The sequence below is a fragment of the Bos taurus genome, chromosome 2 (genome assembly GCF_002263795.3).
Source record: "Bos taurus isolate L1 Dominette 01449 registration number 42190680 breed Hereford chromosome 2, ARS-UCD2.0, whole genome shotgun sequence".
NCBI lineage: Eukaryota > Metazoa > Chordata > Mammalia > Artiodactyla > Bovidae > Bos > Bos taurus.
In genome coordinates this window covers 46,827,615-46,833,837 of record NC_037329.1, presented here as the reverse complement: position 1 = coordinate 46,833,837, position 6,223 = coordinate 46,827,615, and the positions used below count along the sequence as shown (strand labels likewise).

General features: G+C 41.6%; 1 pseudogene; it reads left to right on the top strand.

Annotated features, from left to right (window-relative positions):
- Positions 1-4,638: 4,638 nt before the first annotated feature.
- Positions 4,639-5,337, top strand: LOC132343577 (uncharacterized; annotated as a pseudogene).
- Positions 5,338-6,223: the final 886 nt, after the last annotated feature.

Sequence of the window (6,223 nt, the reverse complement as noted above, 5' to 3'; positions counted from 1 at the left end):
TTTCTGCTTTGGAGCTGTTACAGACGAAGCCGCTGTCGCTGTCTTGTACGTGCTTTTGGCGCACGTAGGGGTGGCTGTCTGTTGAGCATACACCTAGGAATGGACTTGTTGGGGCATAGGATATGCCTGGAAAAATCCAATGTTGGACACAGGGAAACTGCATAAGCCTCCTCTACATCAATGCCTTGATGTTTTCTGCATGTTGGAAAGTGCAGCTTTTCTGCCAAATGAGCCAATTGTTGCTCCTGGGTCAACCTTAAGGGGAAGAAAACCAAAACCCCACATTTTTGAAGCTGCTGGGTGTTGCGGCTTGTCGAGGAGCAGTTTCAGACCCTGCGAATTTACTAACTGTGGGTTGCCTGCTGCTTTCACGCCCCTTGCCTTCCTCAGATCACAGGATTTGCTTTCACACTTGGATAAACCTACTTCTCATTAGCAGCTTAAGAAATCTTTTCTATTCATCCAGAATTTGTAATGTTTAGAAGTGGACTTCAATATTTTTTCTTTGCCAACAGATACTGCTATCTAATGAAGGATGAATTGCAAGTACCTGAGACTTGAGGGAGGGCTGGCCACCACATTGCATCACTAATGTTGGATGATCAGACATTTGTAAATAGTAAATACTGTACCCTGTACTCAGGCGTCAGCTAAGGGTTTACAGTAGGAGGCATGGATGCCATCTTGTCACTGAATGCAACAGAAGTGCTGCCTTTTAAATTTAACATCCTTCAAAAGGGACTGAGTTGGCACCTCCAGTTAGGGATGCCTGACTCCTACAAGATTGGTATGCCTTGAGCACTTCACAGAGAGGTCATTTAGCCTTCACACTGTGAGTATTTAAGATACAGAAATGGATTGCCAAATTTACTCTTAACATCTGCAATTTCTGAGCATGTGTGAAGTGCTTTACATGCATTATCTCATTCAATTTCCAAGCAATCCTATGAGTTAGATACTACTATTCTCTCTTGTAGATGGGACAATGGAGACTTGTAGAAGTTAAGTTGTCCTTCCCAATGATAAGTCAGTGACATTAGTTGGTGACAGAATCGGAACTCAAATCCATGTTTTATGGACTGCTACTGCAATTACGAACCACTTTATGTACCATCTCCTTACTCATTAAAAAAAATTAATTTATTTGGCTGCATGGAGTCTTTGCTGTTGCATGTGGGATATTCTTGTGTCATGCATGCAGAATCTTTTGTTGCAGTGTGTACTCTCTAGTTGTGTTGCTGGCACTCCAGAGCATTTGGGCTTCAGTACTTGCAGCACCGGTGCTTAGCCGCTCCGAGGCATGTGGGATCCTGGCACCTAGACCAAGGGTTGAACCTGTGGCCTCTGCATTACAAGGCAGATTCTTAACCACTGGACCACCAGGGATGTCCCCATGTCTCCCTATGCTTGGTTTCCTGCTTTGGTCTTTCACTTGTGATGAATCTAGCTTTGGTTAATAACTCTACAGAATTTAAGTCTCTCTCTCTCCCAGGACTGCCATTTACCACATTCATCATTTCTGTTTTCCTTAGGGCATTGCCTCAGAACTCTCTCAGCCAAAAAGGCTGACACTCCATTCATTCTCAGTTCCATCAGATTATAGTTTGGCACTTTTGTGCAAGGCATATTCAGTACATCAGTTTGTCTCTAGAGGCTTCTGTTTATTGGCCAACATTTTAAGACTTGGGCCTCTCCAAGAATGATGCCACAAACTATGACATATTACTGGTTTGCAGTAACAGATACTTTCATAATTCTCATTAATACCTGAGAATGGGGTATGATGTTAAATGGAAAAAACAGAATATAAAGAGGTAAACAACAGCTAGTTTCCATAGAGAATTATATGCCTGCACATTAATAAAGATTGGAAGATAATTTGCATAAGACTGATATTAATTATGATATTCTTCATTGTGTGCTAAGTTGCTTAAGTCAACCGTGTGTGTGCTGCGTTGCTTTAGTCACGTCTGACTCTTCAACCCTATACACTGTAGCCTGCCAGGTTCCTCAGTCCATGGGATTCTCCAGGCAAGAATACTGGAGTGGGTTGCCATACCCTCCTCCAGGGGATCTTCCCAACCCAGGGATTGAACCCACGTCTCCTACATTGCAGGTGGATTCTTTACTGCTGAGCCGCCAGGGAAGCCCCTGAATAAGTCAATAAAACTAATAAATAACAGATTGACTTAGAAAAGAGACATAACAATAATTGAAGGAGAACATAACCAAGGCTCATGAGAATTAGACTAAATACCTTTTCTGGATCACACTTCAGAGCTTTTAAAGTGTATTTGCATTTATTTTCTTACTTGAGCCTTGTAACATACTAGGAAATAAGAAACATATATTATTTGTCCCATTTTATAGATAGAGCATCTGAGGCTCAGAGAAGTTGTTTGCATTGCCCTAGGTCACCAGTGATGGGACAAAGATTGATGCCCCGATTTCATGACTCAGGTCAAAATTCCTCTTATCCTACCACACTGCTTTCTTTCACCAGATGTCAGAGCTACCGGCATTAACTACACAGCAAGTCCATTTATCATGTGATGTCCATTAAAATCTAAAACCAAATCAATGTCTTCAAACCACATCTTCAAAGTCATCTTCATCTAAGAAATTCTGGTCAGTTACATACCTCTAAACTAAAGTGAACAAAATCCCAACTCAATTAATTATTTAAGTTATGGAGATAAAAAGACATAATGTGACCTGAATCCAATCTTCCTTAACCCATCTTTTTGGTCAATAAAATAGTTTCTCAAGTGTATGGTAGGTTTCACATTTTTAAAAATTGTTTAAAAATTTTTAATTGTGATAAAATACACATTAACATCTTAATTATTTTCAAATGTTCAGTTCAGTAGTGTTAAGTACATTCACATTGCTGTGCAATTAACCTCCAGAACTATTTTCACTTTGAAAAACTGAACATCTACATCCATTAAACAGTAATGTCCAGTCTCCCCTCTCCCAGCCTCAAGCAACCACCACTGTACTCAGTCTTAGCCAAAAGAATGAGACGTGATCAAGCAACCACCGTTGTACTTTCTGTCTCTATGAATTTGGCCACTCTGGGTACTTAAGTGGAATCATAGGGTACTTGTTTTGTTGTGACTGGTAGGTGTTGCAAGAGGGCATCAGAGGGCAAACACACTGAAACCATACTCACAGAAAACTAGTCAATCTAATCACACTAGGACCACAGCCTTGTCTAACTCAATGAAATTAAGCCATGCCCGTGGGGCAACCCAAGACAGGCAGGTCATGGTGGAGAGATCTGACAGAATGTGTGTGGTCCACTGGAGAAGGGAATGGCAAACCACTTCAGTATTCTTGCCTTGAGAACCCCATGAACAGTATGAAAAGGCAAAATGATAGGATACTGAAAGAGAAACTCCCCAGGTCAGTAGTTGCCCAATATGCTATTGGAGATCAGTGGAGAAATAACTCCAGAAAGAATGAAGGGATGGAGCCAAAGCAAAAACAATACCCAGCTGTGGATGTGACTGGTGATAGAAGCAAGGTCTGATGCTGTAAAGAGCAATATTGCATAGGAATCTGGAATGTCAGGTCCATGAATCAAGGCAAATTGGAAGTGGTCAAACAGGAGATGGCAAGAGTGAATGTCAACATTCTAGGAATCAGCGAACTGAAATGGACTGGAATGGGTGAATTTAACTCAGATGATCATTATATCTACTACTGTGGGCAGAAATCCCTCAGAAGAAATGGAGTAGCCATGATGGTCAACAAAAGAGTCCGAAATGCAGTACTTGGATGCAATCTCAAAAATGACAGAATGATCTCTGTTCATTTCCAAGGCAAACCATTCAATATCACGGTAATCCAAGCCTATGCCCCAACCAGTAACGCTGAAGAAGCTGAAGTTGAAAGGTTCTATGAAGACCTACAAGACCTTTTAGAACTAACACCCAAAAAAGTTGTCCTTTTCATTATAGGGGACTGGAACGCAAAAGTAGGAAGTCAAGAAACACCTGGAGTAACAGGCAAATTTGGCCTTGGAATACGGAATGAAGCAGGGCAAAGGCTAATAGAGTTTTGCCAAGAAAATGCACTGGTCATAACAAACACCCTCTTCCAACAACACAAGAGAAGACTCTATACATGGACATCACCAGATGGTCAACACCAAAATCAGATTGATTATATTCTTTGCAGCCAAAGATGGAGAAGCTCTATTCAGTCAGCAAAAACAAGACCGGGAGCAGACTGTGGCTTAGATCATGAGCTCCTCATTGCCAAATTCAGACTTAAATTGAAGAAAGTGGGGAAAACCACTAGACCATTCAGGTATGACCTAAATCAAATCCCTTATGATCATACAGTGGAAGTGAGAAATAGATTTAAGGGCCTAGATCTGATAGATAGAGTGCCTGATGAACTATGGAATGAGGTTTGTGACACTGTACAGGAGACAGGGATCAAGACCATCCCCATGGAAAAGAAATGCAAAAAAGCAAAATGGCTGTCTGGAGAGGCCTTACAAATAGCTGTGAAAAGAAGAGAAGTGGAAAGCAAAGGAGAAAAGGAAAGATATAAACATCTGAATGCTGAGTTCCAAAGAATAGTTAGGAGTGATAAGAAAGCCTTCTTCAGTGATCAATGCAAAGAAATAGAGGGAAACAACAGAATGGGAAAGACTAGAGATCTCTTCAAGAAAATCAGAGATACCAAAGGAATATTTCATGCAAAGATGGGCTCAATAAAGGACAGAAATGGTATGGACCTAACAGAAGCAGAAGATATTAAGAAGAGATGGCAAGAATATACAGAAGAACTGTACAAAAAAGAGCTTCACGACCCAGATAATCACGATGGTGTGATCACTCACCTAGAGCCAGACATCCTGGAATGTGAAGTCAAGTGGGCCTTAGAAAGCATCTCTACGAACAAAGCTAGTGGAGGTGATGGAATTCCAGTTGAGCTATTCCAAATCCTGAAAGATGATGCTGTGAAAGTGCTGCACTCAATATGCCAGCACATTTGGAAAACTCAGCAGTGGCCACAGGACTGGAAAAGGTCAGTTTTCATTCCAATCCCAAAGAAAGGCAATGCCAAAGAATGCTCAAACTACCGCACAATTGCACTCATCTCACACGCTAGTAAAGTAATGCTCAAAATTCTCCAAGCCAGGCTTCAGCAATATGTGAACCGTGAACTTCCAGATGTTCAAGTTGGTTTTAAAAAGGCAGAGGAACCAGAGATCAAATTGCCAACATCCACTGGATCATCGAAAAAGCAAGAGAGTTCCAGAAAAACATCTATTTCTGCTTTATTGACTATGCCAAAGCCTTTGACTGTGTGGATCACAATAAACTGTGGAAAATTCTGAAAGAGATGGGAATACCAGACCACCTGACCTGCCTCTTGAGAAACCTGTATGCAGGTCAGGAAGCAACAGTTAGAACTGGACATGGAACAACAGACTGGTTCCAAATAGGAAAAGGAGTACATCAAGGCTGTATATTGTCACCCAGCTGATTTAACTTATATGCAGAGTACATCATGAGAAACGCTGGGCTGGAAGAAACACAAGCTGGAATCAAGATTGCCTGGAGAAATATCAATAACCTCAGATATGCAGATGACACCGCCCTATGGCAGAAAGTGAAGAGGAACTCAAAAGCCTATTGATGAAAGTGAAAGGGGAGAGTGAAAAAGTTGGCTTAAAGCTCAACATTCAGAAAACGAAGATCATGGCATCCGGTCCCATCACTTCATGGGAAATAGATGGGGAAACAGTGGAAACAGTGTCAGACTTTATTTTTCTGGGCTCCAAAATCACTGCAGATGGTGATTGAAGCCACGAAATTAAAAGGCACTTACTCCTTGGAAGGAAAGTTATGACCAACCTAGACAGCATATTCAAAAGCAGAGACATTACTTTGCCAACAAAGGTTCGTCTAGTCAAGGCTATGGTTTTTCCCATGGTCATGTATGGATGTGAGAGTTGGACTGTGAAGAAGGCTGAGTGCCGAAGAATTGATGCTTTTGAACTGTGGTGTTGGAGAAGACTCTTGAGAGTCCCTTGGACTGCGAGGAGATCCAACCAGTCCATTCTGAAGGAGATCAGCCCTGGGATTTCTTTGGAAGGAATGATGCTAAAGCTGAAACTCCAGTACTTTGGCCACCTCATGCGAAGAGTTGACTCATTGGAAAGGACTCTGATGCTGGGAGGGATTGAGGGCAAGAGGAG